Source organism: Elephantulus edwardii, unplaced genomic scaffold (genome assembly GCF_000299155.1).
Source record: "Elephantulus edwardii isolate Elephantulus edwardi_28Jun2011 unplaced genomic scaffold, EleEdw1.0 scaffold00038, whole genome shotgun sequence".
Classification (NCBI taxonomy): domain Eukaryota; kingdom Metazoa; phylum Chordata; class Mammalia; order Macroscelidea; family Macroscelididae; genus Elephantulus; species Elephantulus edwardii.
In genome coordinates this window covers 15748724-15768501 of record NW_006399788.1, presented here as the reverse complement: position 1 = coordinate 15768501, position 19778 = coordinate 15748724, and the positions used below count along the sequence as shown (strand labels likewise).

Below are 19778 nucleotides of genomic sequence, written 5' to 3'. Positions count from 1 at the left end.
GTGTGTCAGAGGCAGTGCCATCAGCACAGGATAGAGCAGGGTTTAGGGCTGTTGTACATAGGGTCGCTATGAGTCACAGGCGACTCGACAGCACGTAACAACAACAACAATAACAATAACAAAATCAATACACATGAAGTAAAAACTGATAGTGAAAGGTGAAATAGTTAAATTCATAATTATTGTTGAAATTTTCAACATGCTTTCTTGATAATCGATAGAATAAATAAATAAACTCAGTAAGGCTAAAGCTAAACAACAGATCAAGTTATTTCACCAAACTGAGAGTTATAAAATACTGTACTCAACAGCATCACAGTACACATTCATTTCTGGTGTCGTTGGGACACTTACCAAGAAAGAGCATATCCTGAGCAATTAAACAAATCTCAGTAAATTCAAAAGGATTGAAGTCATGCACAGTATGATCTCTGCTGACAGTGTAATTAACTGATAAATCAACAGCAGAAAGAAATCTGGAAAATCTCCAAATATTTGGAAACTAAACAACTCACTTCTATATAACCTAAGGGTGGTAAATGAACATTTACTTCTTTCTCCTTTAAATCTTAGTTTTATCCAAGTGAAATTATCTTGTTACTATCAGAAACTATGGAGCTAAGACTACCAAAGCGTAGAGCTTTGACACTGTAAGGATTGGGGTTGTTTACTAATAGCCTGGGGCGGGGTGGGGAGCTGTCTCTCAGGAGGTCAGCTGTGCTGTCAGAGGGGAGCAGATGGAGAAAAACAGGGGTAGAGTCTTGGGTCCTGGTGAGAGGTTGACTAACGCAAACGTGAATCCAAGAGACAGCGTCTGAAATGCTAAGAATTCTGACTGAAAATGACCAGGTAGGACAGTGTAGAACCACCATATAGGGTTTCGAATGCTGCAAGTCTTTCCAGAAACTGACTGCCACTTCTCCTGGGGAGCAGCTGACAGATTTTAACTATGCACCTGTTAGTTAACATCTGAGCACTTAACCACTGCGCCAGTGGGTCTCCTCATCTCCCATGATCCCTTAATGTTTTAATGTATTCCATAAGAATAAGAATATTCTCTCATATAGCCTAAGTATAATTATCAAATTAAAGAAATGTAGCATTCATACAATACAATCATCTATAATAGTGTCTTAGCCTTTCCCTTCATAGTATTGACAATTTTGAGAAATGCAGGGTAGTTATTTTACAAAATTTGGGGTTGTCTTATGTCCTGATATCTCTTTATAATTTGGTTTTACATATGTATTTTTTGCTAAAACAATCACGTAAGTGCCACTATCATTTTTAAGGAAAAAACCCTCCTTGTTGCCTAGGCGGAACCACTCAGAGCTGACACTCCATTGGATTTCTGAAGCTGGAAATCAAGTGAGAAGAAGTTGTCCATCTTTCTTCTGAGGAGCCACTGGTGGTTTTGAACCATCAGAGAAGCCCTGCCTTTGGGCTGGCAGCTCAGCTCCTTCTGGTCTAGGCCACCAGAACTCCTAGCTTGTTGCTTATGAGCTTGACAATGAGGGTTGAGTTGTCTGTCATTTGAACAGACCTATCGCTGACCCTCCAGCGAGTTTTCAGAGGCAGTTAATCACACAGAAGGAAACTCCCTACTCTTCTCCTGTGGAGAAACTGGTAGATTTGATCTTAAAAGATCCCAGTGCAGTTTCTTGCCACTAGGCCAACAGCGCTCCCTAACAATGAGCGAAGAGACTAGAAATGAAAAATGGGCACATGCCTATCATTGGTATAGAGCAGGTGTCTTCTCCTTTCTGTCCTGTGTGGTGAATCTTACTAGTCTACGAGGGTTAATGTCTGGGGCAGAGAGGCTGGGAAGAATGAGGAATTAGTCTCCCGGACTTTAAGGCCTGGAACATAGTCTATGGATAAATGTCAGTGACCAGGGGTGGCACTGCCACCACGGAGACTTTTTAAATATGAGTGAAGGAGGGCGGAGGAGACAGTACTCCTTACTTCCAGGCAAGCTTGTGGTTGTCTAGGGAAGATCTCTTCCCTTTTTGCCTTTCTATCCACCAACTTCTCCATCCAGGCAATCTCCTCCTGTGCAATTATTGCCTCTGATAACCTGCTGGCGTGTCAGCGGTGGGTCAGTTCTGACTTGATAGCAAGCAACAATAATAATCTCTTCAGGGTTCAGGAGGATCTCTCAGAACACAGCAATTTGGGGGCCAGGAGCCAAAGCTTCAGTCACTACAGACAGGAATCTTACAGAGAGCCCTTCAGGGGCCTCTTCCCTCCATCCTTCTCTGTCTCCTCCTCACATCCTTTCACCAATAGCCCTTTTGTGAACTCTTTCTTTTTCTATCTCTTTGTGGAGAACATCAGAACTCAAGTGCTGGTCAAAGGTGATGGAGCTTCCCCTCCACATTTCCTTCAGGGGAGGAGGTCTGTCTCTTTGGAGATACAATTTTCTAATAAATCTATCATTACTACTTTAGTCTAAAAAATAGGTATAAGGAATGAAGAAAAATCTAGATTCTCTGTAAACATTCATTAAAATCACAATTGAAATAAAATTTTATTTATTTATTTATTAATGGTGCAACCATTCTGGAAGGCAGCTTGGTGTCTCCTCAAAAAAGCTGAACATAGAAATTCTATATGACCCAGCTATTCCACTACTTAGAATATACCCTGAGAATATGGGAACTGAAGCACAAACGGAGATTTGTACACCAGCATTTGTACACCAGATTTGTTCACTGCAGCGTTATTCACAATCGCAAGAATATGGAAACAGCCCAAATGTCCAACCACAAATGAATGGATTGAGAAATTATGGTACATTCATACAATGGAAATACTATGCAGCACGCAGGAGCAATGATTTTGTAAATTACTACCTAATTTGGGAGGGACTGGAGAACATTATGCTGAGTGAACTAACTCAGTCCCACAAGGATGAATATTGTGTAAAACTGTTATTTTAGAATGAGTTTAAGGATCCAGGAGGGGTGGGAGAGGCTGGAAGCAAAGGGATTTGGATGTGCAGGGGGAGTGAGGGATTAATCATTGGGTTGTACAATTTGATGGTGGGAAGTGTGAGAGAAATTGAAAGAATTTGTTCGAATTTGTATTCGAGTTTTGTAAATAAACTAGTGGTGGTGGTGGGGAGGGGGAGATTTACAGCCAGAATGATGATAGAGGTATACTCATAAGTAAGAATTGAAATGGCAACAATGGGTCTTTAGTTTGCCTTAATTCTTATATTGTAATTAATTTGGCAAGTTTGCTAAAGTGTTTTCTACAACATCCTTCATGTCATGCTATTATTTATAAATAAACCTAAAGGAATTCAATCTGTCAAACGTTATATATTTTAAAATGTTGTATATTTAATTACAAGTAAGTTTGGTCTGAGCATTCCTGAATAAAAATCTCACTGATTACATATTTTTTTAAAAAAAAAGGTGGGTAGACCCTCCTCCATCCAGGCTGGTCAAGACTGCAGAGAGAAGAGTCTTCCCCACATCAGCCTCTTCATCAGCAAGAACTGTCACCTTGATAAGTATCTGTGAACAAGCACATCTCACCAGCAAGTATTAGAATAACCTGCTTTAGAACACAGCATCATCTTGTCCCCTAAGATGAGAGCTTACTTTTGGACAACACTTCTTGGCATGATCTATGGAGCCCCACTTCCTCCTAGAAACCACACTAGTGGTTGTTGAATGGTGTCAGAGTAAGGTTTTCAAAGATAAGTTTTTTTGAAATAGATTTCTGAGGCTTTCTTTCATAAAAACCTCTGGGACGGCTCAAACCTCCAACTTTTCATTTACTAGTAAAGGATGTTAACAGTTTACACCATCCAGGGACCCCTCTCCTTCCTGCTCTGGACTTGTACTCTCAGAGCCGCCACATGAACTGACTGACACTGCTTCTGTGTTAGTAGGCTCTGTCAGGTAGATTGTCTCTATCCCCTACACCCTTTACTTGGAAGATGAACATTTATTATGCCACAGTTCTATTATTTTTGTTATTAGATGCCATCAAGCCAACTTATGAAGGCCCAATGTGACATAGTAGAACTACCTCAGAGGGTTTCTTGGACTTTAGGGAAGCACATTGCCAGTTCTTCCTCCTGTGGAGCCAACTGGGAGGGTTTGAACTGTCACTTAACTGTAGTCTCTCCAGAACCTTACAATTACATTGCAATAATCATAAGGGACATTATTTCAATTAGCTTCTACTTTTGAAAAGCAACAACACAATCATTTTTAAAATATACCATCCAAATTGTGTTTAAAAAAAATCAATGCTAACCAGTATAAAGAAGTTTTTTGTTTGCCAAGCATTTTGTTACGAGGAGAGTGGTAAAAGAAAGAATAGATAGAACATGTATTAGAGCAGGTGAAAGGAAGGTCATCCTGAATTCAAGAGACTATCAGACATTATGTGAATTGCAATTAACAATCTGGAATAGGACATACATTACAGATTAAATGGAGGTGACCAGGAAAGAAAAGGACAATCTTAAAAGAAAAGGTGGGTGAAGGGAGCAGCAATATGCAATAAGTGTGTGCTTAGACATCATAGTAAGTTAATTGCATCAGTCAATGGCAATTAATGCCTATGAATAATTGTCTGAAAAAAAATCCAGTGGGACTTGTAAACTTTCACTCAAATAAAACACATTTTTAAATTACTTTAAAAATTGGAAGACAAAATAATGAATCATAAAGTATATTTTTAGAAAGACATGCATACACAAAAACAGTAAACAAAACCTCACTCCATTACTTAGCCAAAAGAGAGATAAAGGAGAGAGAGGGAGAGAGCGAGGGCGAGGGAGAGGGAGGGGAGCGGGGAAAGGGAGAGGAGTGGGAGAGGGAGAAGGAGAAGGAGAGGGAGAGCAAGAGCAGACAAATTGATTCCAACTTAGCGGCTGACTTTGCTAATGCAGATCACTAGGCCTTTCTTCTGAGGCACCTCTGAGTGGACTCAAACTGCTGACCTTTGGCTGGTAGCTAACTGTGTTAACAATTTGCAGCACCAATGAACTTTGAACAATGGCGAATGAGTGAGATGCTATGATGTTACCAAACACAGCTATATCAGTATTTCTGTGTGAACCTTGCCAGGGAAGGAACTGAAAAAAAAAGCCACTCTTCCCTAGCAAGCGTTTGTACTACGTGCAATCAGCGTTAGCATCTGAACTTGGCTCATCTTTTGTTTCTTTTCCACTACTTCCCATTCCAATTAACTCGCTCAGAATAGTACCCATCTGCTGGTTTGTTTTCTTCTTTTGAAATACTATGTCCTAACCTAGTATACATTCTTCACTCTCCCAACCACATAATTTAACCTTATTAAAGACAAAAAGAAAATTGATAATGACACGTGAGATCTGCACAGGATCATTTCCTAAATATCTTCTATAATAAAAATCACATCACATCTCGATTTCAAAATTTTGCTGTTTATTCTACATAAGAGTGCTTTCAATCCCACCCCCCACCTCCACCTCTTGGGAGAAGCAGATGGGTTCTTGCTGCTGGAAAGGGGACAAGTTATGTGACCATGATCCTTCTCTTTTGGCATGGCTGGGAAGGAAAAGGCAGATTTTGCCTCGAGCTAGAAGACAAGCTTTGTACAGCTGTTAGGAAGCAAGCTAATGAATGTTGCTAAAGTCCAAGGTAATTAAATTCTTTCTCATTAAAGAAATCAAAATTTGCAGTAGAAGAAAGAAAAATTTCATAGCCTGCAGCATTGTTGGAACTCTGGAACAAGTCATATCATAGAAAGAGTTCAGGGTAAGTTAAACATTCTTGCTCAAACCCATGAGTTGGAGTGGGGTCAACATTAGATAGCAGTAATTGACTGCACTAAAGGATTGTCTTGAGGCCCTTACATTTCTCTACATTATAAACTTCATGGGTGGCATAGTTTGTGCTCAGCTGTCACCCCGGAAGATTAGAAGTTGGAGCCTACCTAGTGGTTCTCCAGAAGAAAGGTTTGGCACTTTGTTTCCGTAAAGATAGCAGTGGTTGCGGTCACTAGGTGCTGTGGGTGCTTTGTACAACAGCTTGATACCCTGCCCCATCTTGCACTCTCCTCACAATCTTTGCAGTGCGTAAGGCCCCTTATTGCAGTCAGTGTGTCTGTCAGTCCCTCTCATTGAGAATATTCCTCTCCTTTGCTGCTTTCTCAGCATGGTGATCCCTTCCAAGGACTGACCTCTCCTGACAACATGCCCAAAGGATGTGAGGCAAAGTCTTACCATCCTTGCCTCTAAGGAGCATCCTACCCTGGCTTCAGGTTAAGAAAATCATATGGTGTTCGGTTCTACTGTGTAGTACATGTGGTCACCATGGGTCAGAATCTTCTTGGCTTATTTCTTTATCTTACTTTTGGAATATCCTTTAGGGCATTTTCTCATCATTGAATACACTTCTGAACTGTCTGAGGAGCTTGTAAAATCCCCATCCTTAAATCCAATCTCATCACAATCCCTGAGAGAAAAACTCAGGTATTTTGTATTTTTTTTTTAAATCAGTGTTTTCCTATAAAACAAAAGAAATGATCCTCTGGGCTTTATATTTTGAAGAATCATTGATCATTGTGACAGTTTTCCAATAACCATCAGAGTGTATGCATGTGTTAAAGAACACGCAGTTAAATTGTTCAGAATAGTGAGATCTTACGCACCCTCAGTTCTAAAGGTCACCTTTCAGGCCATGAGCAAAGGGAGAGCTGTGCACAGTGGGGAGATGGGGCATGAAGTAGGGGAGCAGAAAGATAGAAGAAAGGAAGGTGGTTACAAATGAGAAAGCTTCAACCAGCATATTTCGTTAAAGTCCTCTCTATCCAACACATACTTTCCCTGGTTGAAAAAAAAAAATTCTATTCTTACAAGGCTAATTTTAGAGCAATTTCCAAAAAGTGATGGAGAGGCCAGTGTTCCTCAGAGAATAACACTGACAGAGTGGCAGAGAGGACAAGGGGAGGCTTTATCATTTACCCCTCACGTATGAAAGGAAGGAGACACATTCCCACCACCGCTTCCCAGAGCACAGACCCCACAGCCGGCTGGTGTCTGGCTCTGTGATGTCCTCCTTACCCCTTCCAGTTCCCTGGTCACAATCTCACACCACCTTGCTGTTGAGGGCATCTCATCACCATGACATCTCATCTCATTGCTGTCCCGTTGGAACTGATCCATGGCTGACCTGCCAGCTGGTTTTCAGTAGCTGTAAATGTTGAGGGATGGGAATGTCCATCTTTCTCCCAGTGGAGAAATGGCTGATGGGAAGCACCAGAAAGGCATCATTTTTGGTTAGCTGCACAACTTACTACCGACGAGGCCTAGTGAGCTCCCTGCTCTTGGGTACAGTCATGTTAATACGGACTCTTAGGGACATCATGTAATAGAGTAGAACAAGTCAACAGGATTTTCTGGACTAATTTTTTAAATGGGAGCAGAAGTCTAGGCCTTTCTCCCTAAGTTCCTGGGTGTGTTTGAACTGCTAGCCATCAGGGTTAATACCATCAGGGCTCCTGTAATACCTTGTTAGCAAGTCTTTATGTTAAAGTCCCTCAGTTAAAACAATCAGTGTGCTTTTTTGGTTCCTGAGTGATGTTATCTGGAGTGGGGGTAGGGCAGGATAAGAGAGAGGGGTGCTGGAATGATATTGTTCAATAATTTCCAAGTATGTGGATATGGCTTCCAGCTTCTCAGTGACAGGCATCCTCTTAAGACTGGCTGGGAGTTGTTATTAGGTACCATCAAGTCAGATCCGACCCATAACTGACTCTCTGGTGTGTTATCGGAAGGCATAGGTCACGTGGAAACAGATTGCTCATCTTTCTTCCACAGAGAAGCTGCTGGATCCAAACCACGTGCCTTTGAGTTGGCAGCACAGCTCCTTTCTAGCAGGCCACCAGAGCTGTTAGGACTGGGAGTGGGAGTTTTCCCTACGAGGGGAAACCAGCACTTAGTGTCTTCATCATTCAGAGGAGGAGAGAATCTCAGACCTGAGGTTTGAATTCATCACCTTCAGATCATCCCTGCTCTCTCAAAGAGGGGACGTGATTTAGCTCTAATAGTTTCAGACGAGCAAGCAGAGCTTGCCTATCACAGGAATGGGGAGCTATGGACTAACAGGAACCATTGATTAAAGGGGGCCTACATATTGCTAAGATAGAATCATAAAACAGAATTGCAACTCAAAACTCAAACTAATTGCCACCAACTTGAAACTAACCCATAGCTGATCCTCCATGGAGTTTCCAAGGCTCTAAATCACACAGGAGATTGCCCATCTTTCTCCCATGAAGACGCTGGCAGATTTGAACCACCAGAAAGAATGGCATTTGAGGTAGAAGCCCAGCTCTCTACAGAGTGCACTACCAGAGCTCCTTGATAACATTTAATACAAAATGACCCATGTATTTGAAAGACAGGCATATACCTAGGAGACTGCATGTACCCGAAACACTATTTTTAAAGTGTTAAAAGTGCTGTTCTCCCTGGCATAGAGTTTTAGAAATATTGGTGGTAAGCCGGTATGGCATAGTACAAATCAGACCCTGAGCTGTAGGTTCTCTGGATATAAAGGAAATCTAATTATGCCTAAGTATACACTTCCAGAGGTAAAACATGCTAATAAAGACCTCAATTGTAAGGAAAAAAAATTAAATAAATTCAGATACAATGCAGATTCTTTTCCAGTGGGGAGAAAATTATTTACATCATCATCATCAACATTATTTGTGTACCGTCAAATCAGATCTGACTGGTACAGGAGGAGATTGTCCCTCCTTCTCCAGCAGAGCACCTGGTGGATTAAAACCACACACCTCTGGGATTGCAGTGCAGCTTCTCGCCACTAGGCCACCAGAGCTCCCTTTGTTTTTTAAGAAAAAAAAAAAATTATTAAATTTTATTAGTTTTAGTGAACATTTACAGAAGAGCTCCCTGAAAATTATTTACATTTTATCCACAAACTCCTACTTCCTTATATCTCTTGTTTATAACAAAATAAATCTTTCCATTTGGAACCTAGAAAATGCTATTCTTCACAGAAATGGAAAGTAACAGGTGACGCTGAGACGGAATGATTGCTAAGTCAGGGTGTGTAAGCAGTGTATGTTGAAGGCCCTGTGGCCCCAGGCCCACAGGGGTCCCCACAGCCCTGACAAGGACCACACCAGCTTCTGGAAGGAGGGCTTCTTCCACATCCAATCTCTTCTCCAGAAGCTTGCACTGTAGTGGCAGGGGAGGATAGCCATAAAACAAAACAAAGAGAACTGCAAAGAGTTTAGTTCAGAGTAGAGCAGGAGCTGGCTTTGGGGGGCAGCAGCAGCCTCGGACTGCTCGGCAGTGACTTCAGAGGACAGTGAGCTGAGCCGAGGCTTGGGCTCAAGTTCGAGTTCGAGTCCCTCCATTCTCCTTAGTCTTCTTTGTTTCCTAGAATTGCTATAATGGAAACACCATAAATGGGTGACTTTAGAGAACAGGAATTTTCTCACAGATCTGGAGGCTAATCTAAACAGGGCTTGCCAATTCCTTCTCTGCAGGCAAACCTGGTGTTTCAAGGTCCTCGGAGATCCTGTGTGGCATCCGTTTTTCTTCATGTGTATTTGTCTCAGAGTCTAATCTGTTCTTCATATCGCTCAGAAGCCATTAGATTTGGGACACATCCAACACTGGTATGACCTCATTAACCTTGTCTAAGAAAATCCATTCTTGCCTCCAAAGAGCTTCAAGACATATTTGTTTGTTCTTTTGCCTGTCCATGGAATGCTCAGTGCTCTTCTCCAACACCATAGCTCAAAGGCATCAATTCTTCTTCTGTCATCCTTATTCATTGTCCAACGCTCAGCTGTAAAGCAAGTGACCAGAAAGACCATTGACTGAATCAGTCACACCTTAATCCTCAAACTGACATCATTATTTCTCAATAATTTGGAAAGGTCCCTAACGGCAGACTTTCCCAGTGCAGTATGTCAGCTAATTTCCTAACTGCTGGTACCAAGGGTATAAAATGTGGATGAAGCTTTGCCTCAGATACTTCAGGCTTGTTGCTAGGAGGGGCTATTCCTTAGAGAGGAACATGATGCTTAGAAAGGCAGAGGGTCGACAAAGGAAAAGAAGACCCTCAACCAGATGGATTGACACGGTGACTGCTGCAATGGGCTCTCATGTGTCAGGAAGTGTGAGATGGCACAGAGAAGGACAGGGTTCAGATCTGTTGTTCATAGAGTTGCTATGGGTCATACTCGACTTGATGGCACCTAACAACAAGAAAATCCTATCTCCAAGTGGATTATATTCACAAATATAAAGGTTAGAATGTCAACTTATATTTTGAGAAGACAACTCAATGCATAATACTAGATCTCCTGCATCAATTGCAAAGTTTATTTCTCGACATAAAGAAGCTGAGAATAGTGAGGAAATGGCCTTTGTTTAATGAGGATGAGATGAAAGAGTTTTGAGACTCAGCATGTCCCTTTATTTTTTACACCAAGTCCATCTGCCAGGATGGTTAAAGTTTGTCTGATAAGTCGATTCTGGAAATATAACACATCTTGTCCTTGTTCTTTCTATATACATACATAATATGCTCAAGAATTCTTTTTCTTTTAGAGTGAGGGGGAAAGTTGGCTAGCACACTGCACAACTCCAGTAGCTACAATGTCCCTGGGTGGCATAAATGATCTGTGCTCAACTGCTAACTTAAAGATTGGTGGTTCAAACCCATCCAGGGGTACCACAGAAGAAAAGGCTTGGCCATCTGCTGGTTTTGGATCATAGTCAAGAAAAATCCCATGAAGTGGTTCTGTTCTGTAAAACATAGAGTTGCTGTGAAACGGAATTGACTCAACAAAAACACAGCATGAATGGGAGCCCCTGCTTTTGTAACATAGGATTTGCCTTGGGATTACAAAGCCGACCCCGCTATCTATGTTTGTTCTTTTAATTCCTCCATCCCACAAATTGCCTTTCCTATCTACGTTTGTTCTTTTAATTCCTCCATCCCACAAATTGCCTTTCCATAACTAGGTAATTCTTAAACAGAATTACTATATGCTTGAGGCATTTACTACTCCACCAGTCAGGGCAGCTCTCTGACTCCCCAAGCGGTACACTCTGCTTCATCAGAAAGGATTAGGGATGAAGAAGCCCTGGTGCCTGGAAAGGGGGGCTTTGGAGAGACTGTGCAGTGCTTTGACTATGTGCCAAGCTGTTCTAGTAACATGAGACAACGTACTTAGTGTGCCTAACTGAACACCGGAATGTCAGCACTGAAGGGGCCTGAGAAGCCTCAAAGGTTCAGAGAGGCCAAGAGAGTGGGCTGGGCATGTCGGCATCTGGATAGTGGGTTAAACCCCCACCCACCCCAGTAATACATACATGTTCTCCCGAGATACTTCTGTCCTATCTGAAGGTGAAGTATGCTCATCATAGATATGACCCTCCAGGTGCCCACCTGCAGAGCTGTGGCTGGGGACAAGACCTGTCAAAGAAAACAGGCTTTGATGTCAGGAACCTTCAATCACAAACTCATAGAGAACAGAGGAGTTGGAAAGGACCTTAGAATCCATCGTTATGCATCTCTGATCCAAGAGACATGCATTCCAGAGAAGCAGATCTATGAGGAGCCTTGAGGAGATGAGATGGACGGTATTCATTTTCCATCTTGTTGCAGGGGCCCAAGAAGTGAGAACTTAGTGACCAAAGGGTGAGTCGACTATTCTCACATTGGCTACGGAGCCTGCTGGCCCCTGGCCTTCCTCCGGTGACATGTGGGGATGTGGAGACACCAGGGCGGAAGGTTGTTATTGCTCACGCGCAGTTTCCCTGGCTCAGGCCCCGGCTCCAGCTGAGATCTGGCTGGCTGCCTTGCAGTCTGGATCCTCAGCAGCTCCCTTCCACCTTCAAGGGACTGAAAGAGTTTCCAGAGGAAGATAATGAGATTCGTTAGCCTGTTCTGTGCACGTGCTAAAATCCTGCTGGATGCAGGACAGTCTGTGAGAGCCCTGGTGCCATGTGGGTGGCAGAGAGCCAGTACATTCTGGGGATAAATAGATTCACTCCAGAGAAGGAGATATATGGCCCACAGCAAGGAATGCCCTCTATCTCTGTGGTTCTTAGGAAACAGATTCATCTCAGCAGGCGTACATTCTAATCCACTGCCTTTAACTTGGATTTGAGTGATAGTAACAATAGGATCAAGCATGTCAGAGATTGAAAGGATGGCACAGGATAGGGCAAGATACCAATCTGCTGTTTGTAGGATCACTATAAGCTACAGTTGACTTGATGACTCATAATAATAACTTGGATTTGTGATTTTAAAAGCTTCAATAGAAATTAGGGAATTGAGAAAACTATTGACCCTGAGAAATATGTAGAAACACACTCTTTAGGGAGACATTACATACCAGGAGGTAAGACAGATGCAAGGAAGCTACAATTCTGTTTCAACTATACCTTGAACATTGCACTTCAACTGTCTCCCTAGTGGAACATCTCAAGTTCAAGCACAGGGCAGGATCATGGAAGTGGTCCATGGAAGTAATGGCTAGATCATTCTGATGCTTTCTGAGTAGCACTGAACCAGACTTCCCTCAGACTGCCTACCCACCTTCAAGTGCTATTAGTCCAAATGATTAGCAGGCTGGAGATTTCCAAAGACACGTATATTTTTAAAAATGTATATTTTAGGGGAAAAGATTTATGGTATCCCCCTAGTTATGGGGGAGAAATGTGGGCTAATTGCCAAGTAGACGTTGGTTGAATGATAAGGTGTAGGTAGGCACATGTATCTAATGAGTCAGTGTCATCTGAGAGACAGGGAGCTGGTGGAGTGGCCCGGAGCTTCAGATTTGAATTTTTCAGTATTTCCTCAATGGTTTTGTTGTGGCAGATGACACATTTATGCAATTTGTAAATGGAAGAAGGCTAGAGTTGACTAATACTTTGGAAGGGGGGAAAAATCAAAGCTCTCGTGGCTTAGTGATAAGGAATTGGGCTGCTGATGCAAAATACATCCTTTGAATCCACCAGCTGCTCTTCGGGAGAAAGATGGGCAATCCTCTCCAATGGGATTTACTGCCTCTAACAATGACGACGACCAAGAGAGAGAGCTATGTTGGCCTAGTGGAAGGAAGCTGTGCTACCAAGCCGGGGGTGGGTGATTTTCACCTGTGGCCCTCGGCCACGTTCAAATTGTCTTCCTGTCAAACATTCTTCTAGGTGGTATAGCACTGGTCTGTGCGTTGCTGTACAGAGGTAACTCGTGGTTGTTGTGATGCTGAACCCTGTGATAGTGATGTGCCAGTCGTGGTAATGGGCACCCATGGCGGACAATGTTGGCTGGAGCCTCCTGACTAAATCAAGCCTGGAAGCAGGAGCGGCATCCACTTCCAAAATGGCTTGCCTCCGGAAACTCTATGTACGAACAGTGCTCAGGCTGTTTGTTCATAGGGTCGCTATGAGTTGTCTATGACTCGATGGCATTAAACAACAACAAATATCAGTAGGCTTGATTCTGACAACAACATGGAAAATGAAATGAGGGACTGAAGTTCTTAATGTTGTTCTAATGACCCTTTATCAACAAGATGAAACATTACCCCATCCTGACCAACACGATGGTTGCTGCTTGCATCCATGGCTGCAGCCACGGTGCCAATTCATCTTGTTGAAGGTCTTTATATTTTCTGCTGACTACCAAGCATGATCTCCTCCTCCAGTGACTAGTTCTTCTGATAACATGGTCAAAGTTACTAAGATAAAGTCTGCCATCCTTGTTGCTCAAGAACTTTCTGGTTGTATTTCTTCCAACACATATTTGTTCATTCTTCTAACAGCCACAGTATATTTCATGTATTTTGTCAAAACCATAATTCAAAGGCATCAATTCTTCTTTGGTATTTCTTATTCATTGTTCAGTTTTCATGTATATATAAAGTGATTGAAAATAGCTTGAGGCATACACTTTAGTCCTCAAAATGACATCTTGGCTCTTGAACACTTTTAAGAGGTCTGTGACAGTAGATTTGTCTAGTACAATGCATAGTTTGATTTCTTGACTGTTGCTTTTAGAGGTGCTGATTATAGATAATTGCAGTCTTCTCTGCATTTATCATAATGTTTATTGGCCTGCTTGTGAGGATTTTCTTTTCTTTACATTGAGGTGTAATCTACACTGAAGGATGTAGAGGTTTTTTTAAAATCTTCATCAACAAATGCTTCATGTCCTCTCTGCTTTCAGGAAACAAGATATGTCATCTGCATATAATGAGTCTTCACTGGTTGTTAATGAGTCGTCCTCCAATTTGGATTCTTCTTCAGATCACTTAGTTCCATGGATTACTTGCTTAGTACAAAGATTGTTGTGCACCGCTGAGTTAGAACTGACACATAACTGACCTTCCAGCAGGTTTTCAGAAGCAGTTAATCACACAGGAGTAGATTATCTATCTTTCTCCAGTGGAGCAGCTGGTGGATTGAATGTTGTGCCTTCAGGATTGCAGCTCAGCTTCTTACCACTAGGTTACCAGAGTATATGATCAAAACAGTTAAACTGTCTATGCGTGGTCAGTACAGTATGGGTAAATCTCTTTCTGGTACTCATTCAGCACTTTCAGTTAAGATTGATCTGATATCAACAATGTGATCTCTTATTTCATGTCTTCCAAATCTAGCTTGAATTTCTGGTAGAAGAGTGAAATACATGTGATATAGAAAAAAGACTAAAAGAGAGCTAACTCTTATCCCCAGAATGAGGATGACTGACGCTTGAAACTAGGGAAAAATAAAGAAATAGAAATGTAATGTGTAAATATGACAGTAAACACAAAAAGTAACAGCTTGAGAATAATTACCCGTGGAAGGCATAATGTAGGTTATGAAAGTATTTGATTATTAAAAGTTCATATATCAAGGGCAACTTCCTCAAGTTGAACAAAAAAAAAACCTTATACCTAACACCATACTTAATGGTCAAAAAAACTAGATGATTTCTCCCATCAAGAATAAAGCAAGGATTGCAATATGATGCAGCCAATCTGGAAAGCAGCTTGGCATTTCCTTAAAAAGGTGAACATGGAAATCCCATATGACCCCATTCCACTGCTAGGAATATACTCTGAGGAAAATTTAACTGAGACATAAATGTACCAATATTCACAGCGGTATTATTCACAATAGCAAGAAAATTTTGTAAGCAAACCAATATAAAAGAAAAAAAACATTAAAGCATGGAGATTCTCGTCACTCTTACTCCTCATCATTTCAGGCGTTCTAGTTAATACTAGATCAGAAAAAAAAAAAAAAAACACAACACAACCAAAACTCAAAAGATACATTGATCAGGAAGAAAGAAGTGAAACTATCTCTGCCTACAGATTATATGAATAAGTAGAAATTTTTTTAAAAAATTAAGAAACTCCTAGAAATAATATAGTGAAGCTGTGGATGCAAGGTTAATATGCAAAGATAAATTACTTTCCTATCTATGAAATAAAAGTAGGTGGAATTTGAAATGAAAAACATAACATGATTTAAATGATCATAAAAAATATTTAAGTAAGTTGTGCTGTTATGTGCTGATAAGTCAGAACTGATTCATGACTGATCCCCTAGTGGGTTTTCAGAGGTTGCAAATCTCACAGGAGGAAATAGCCTTTCTCCTAAAGAGCAGCTGGTGGAATTGAACCATTCACCTTTAGTTTGGCAGTGCAAGTCCTTACTACCAGAGTTCCCTACTTAAGTATACATGTAATAAAATACATCTACTCCCCTGTTAGACTAATCAATAACCTGGGTTAGGCAGATGACACAGTCTTGCTTGCTTAAAGGGTGGAGGACTTGAAGCACTTGTTGCTGAAGATCAAGTAATACAGCCTTCAGTATGGATTGCATCTCAATGTCAAGAAGACAAAAATTCTTACCATTGGACCAACAGGCAGCATTATGGTGGATGGAGAAGAGATTGAAATTATCCACAGCTTCATCTTGCTTGGATCCACAATTAACACCCTTGATACCAGAAGTCAGGAGATAAGGAGGCACATTGCACTGGGAAAATCTGCAGTTAGGGACCTTTCCAAATTATTGAGTAATGATACCAGTTTGAGGACTAAGGTGTGTCTGATTCAGGCCATACTATCTTTCCTATCACTTGCTATGCATCTGAGATCTGAACAATGAATGGAGATGATAGAAGAATTGAGCTGTGGTGGTGGAGAAGAGCACTGAACATCCCATGGATGGCCAAGAGAATGAACAGATAGTTCATGGAGAGAGGACAGCTGGTGTGCTTTTTGGAGGCAAGAATGATGAGGCTTCACCCCATACACTTTGAATATGTTGCCAAGAGGTGCTATTCTTTGGAGAAAGATATAATGCTGGGAAGGGTAAAGGGTCAGCAAAGGAGAGGAAGCCACTTAACCAGGTGGACTGACACAGTTACTATTATAACGGACACTTGTGCTTCAGAAAGTGTGAGGATGGCACAGGATAGAGCAGGGTTCAGATCTTTTGTTCATGGGATTACTATGAGTCGTATTCAACTTGATGACACTTAACAATAACAACAACAAACTCCCCATTTACCAATATAGTTAGTAGAGTTCAAAGACCAAACCAATCAGTGAAAATTGGCACTTTGTTAAATAGGATGATGATTGCATCAGATCACAAACTAGAAGATGACAACATCATAACTGCTAAATTACGTAATTACTAAATTATATCATTACATACATGCCAAATCATATCATTCTAGACCTGCCAAGTCACTGAGAATTATGGCCCATCCAAGTTGGCACACAACCTTAACCATCTTGCACCATGGTGCCTATTACTGTCAGATCAACACAGACTGAGCACTTCACCACTGTGTGGCCAGTGCTCCTTACACACCATTCTCTTTCTCTCACTTCCATCTGATTGGTGGGTTTCCAAGGCTATAAATGGCACAGGAAGAGAACGCTCCTCTTTCTCCAGCGGAGCAGTTGGTGAAACCAAACTCCAGTCTTTGCGTTACCAGTACAACGCTTTACAAACTATACCACCAAACCTCTCTATACACCTAATGTTGCTATTGTTGTTGCTTTGTATCACTGAGTTGGAACTGACCCCCAGTTTGCCCTCTTGCTGGTTTTCAGAGGCTGAATAGTACACAGAAGGAGGTTGCCCATCCTTCTCCAGCAAAGCAGCTGGTGGATTCGAACTGTCTGTCTTTGGGTTGGCAGTGCAGCTTCATCCCATTAGGCCACCAGAGCTCCCTAAATACTTAATTTGTTTCCGTTGAAACAACTTGGAACTGACCTATGGCTGACCTTCCAATGGGTTTTCAGAGACAGTAAATCTCACCAGAGTTGATTGCCCATCTTTCCCTAGTAGAGCAACTGGTGGATTTGCACCATTAAATGTAAAACACTGACAACATCAACAACTAGTGAGGATGTGGAGCAATTTTCACAGCTAGTGGGAATGTGAAATGGTACATGCATTGTATAAGGTGTCTGGAAGACAAGTTCTTTTTTTTTTTCTTTAACTTCTTTATTAGGATGGTTGCATTAAAGCTATTCATTCTCATACTGACAGTTCTTGTCATGAACAAAAGCAACAAAAATAATACAGTAGCAAGATATGTTTCACATAAAACAATCATGTTGCAAGAATGGATCCCAGTAGAACAAAAAGATCAGGAGGCAAAATGTGAATGAGTTCTGCACTCAAAATATACCCGCATATGTATGTCAACAATGTGCACCCATAATATAGCTCACATATGTTCCTTTGTTTACAATGCATAATTTCTTAATTATTCATTTATGGAAATAATAATGAACATAAATATGAACTCTGATCCCACTGGCTTTCAAAAAACTCCAAAAAGTAACTTCGCTGACTGTAAATGTTAAAAGCATCAAAAGTACAACACAATCTTAATTTTCTTTGACAAATAAAGAGTCTGTCAAAAACCAATGGTTTACTCAGAAGATAAGGTCTCAATCTATGCTTAAGTAGCATGAATAACAAAGGAAAACATGTATCACTAAGAGTAATGCCCACACATATCAAAATACCTTGTTGAGCTGTTTTCTTCTACCTATATAGCAAGTCTATTGAGCAAGCAGCCCAATGGAAGCTTATGCTAGAGAAAATTATTACATAAACATCTATCGGAAATGTCCAGCCTCTGCTCTCAAAGTAATTTTAGTGCACTTAGTAAGTACTACAGGTCATTGAGAGAGAAGGAAGCACATGCCCAGTTAGTGTAACTGAAAACTTTTGAAATGTGAACAGTAGGCAGATATATAATTTTAAATTCAAAGTTTTTCCTAAGTAGGATTTATATAATTAAAGCTTTCTTAAACAAAGACAGGTCTTAGGTATATGATCTGTACAAACTTACAGTAGTGTATATTCCAAATGTAAGTTCTCCTTTTATGATAATGACAATATAACTGTTTTCTTAATAAAGATATATGTTAAGGCTTAAGTGTAAATACTTTGGAAGGCAAACAATTCAGTGAAGAAATATTGTTCACTTAAAAAGATGTATCATCCTCACAATAGGCCCCTGAACTTAAAATTTACACAAGAGAATATATTTACATTTTAAATTTCAAGGAAAGACTCAAGCTTTACGTAAAAGGCAGTAAATGTTTAAACCCACCAATTAATTGAAAAATTATTTATTATGGAAACAAACAATTGCTACTCAAGATGTTGTCAACAAGTCATAATATACACATGTATTTCACACAGTTTATTTCTCCCTTTAATTATATTCCAGCAGCAGGTGGGATATTTCTTTGGCCATGGGACGTAGAAGTATTTGATGGACTGTGTATGCTGGTCTCCTTGTGTACAAACCAAGCGTTTCCTCCCTAAAGAATCACATTCAAAAATCCAAAAATTACAGATACATTTAGGGATCCCATACTGGTCACCAAGCTGAAATTGCAGTTCACTCCTGAATGCTTACAAGGCTCCAGTTCCTGGATTATGTTGTGACCGGTAGCTGCTTTAATATCTGTAAGAGCTTTAGCCCAAACTGAAGTGTCCACCAACCACAGAAAAGTGGTAACAAGAGTGATAAAGTCAATCATGGGAAGTTTCCGATAGAGGTTTGTATAACCAACGTAAAGCAGAAGAGCTGCAATATAGTACAGGAAGACAAAGACCGCGAATGTAACAGAATTGTGCAGAGAAGAGTAATCTCCTCTAAGAACGTAATCGTTCCCTTTTATACCGCACACGTTTACTGCTGGAGCATCCTGAAACGACACCTGATTCAACCTGAATAGGTAATCAAAAGTAGCTGTAACAGTTTTATTGTCCCTATTTTTAGGGCAACGCACTGGAATTTCCGTTTTCTCCTTGAAACCTGCACAGGTGGCAAAAGCAAAGATGGATGCAATCCACTCGAGGACTTTGACGAAGCCGAGCAGCTCCTTGAGTGGGTTGAGGTTGATCTGGAAGGCAGACATCCTCTGAGGGAAGGAGGGAGAGAGTCAGGCCGCTGAGTGAGGAAAGGTGGAGAAGGAACACACACACACACACACACACACACACACACACACACACACCGAACAGCCAGCCTGGCTGTGCGGAAGGGCAGGTGGGTGGGCCTGGAAGACAATTTCTTACAAAGCTAAACTTAGTTTTATCAGAAATTGTTCTTCTAGGCATTTATCCAAATAAACCAAAAAATTTATGCCCACACAGAAACATGTGCACAGATACATGGACACTAATATTTATAGCAGACTTTTTAACAATAGGCAAAAAAAGT

General features: G+C 41.0%; 1 pseudogene; it reads right to left on the bottom strand.

Annotated features, from left to right (window-relative positions):
• Positions 1-18765: 18765 nt before the first annotated feature.
• LOC102850959 lies at positions 18766-19473 on the bottom strand (annotated as a pseudogene).
• Between the last annotated feature and the right edge of the window lie 305 nt (positions 19474-19778).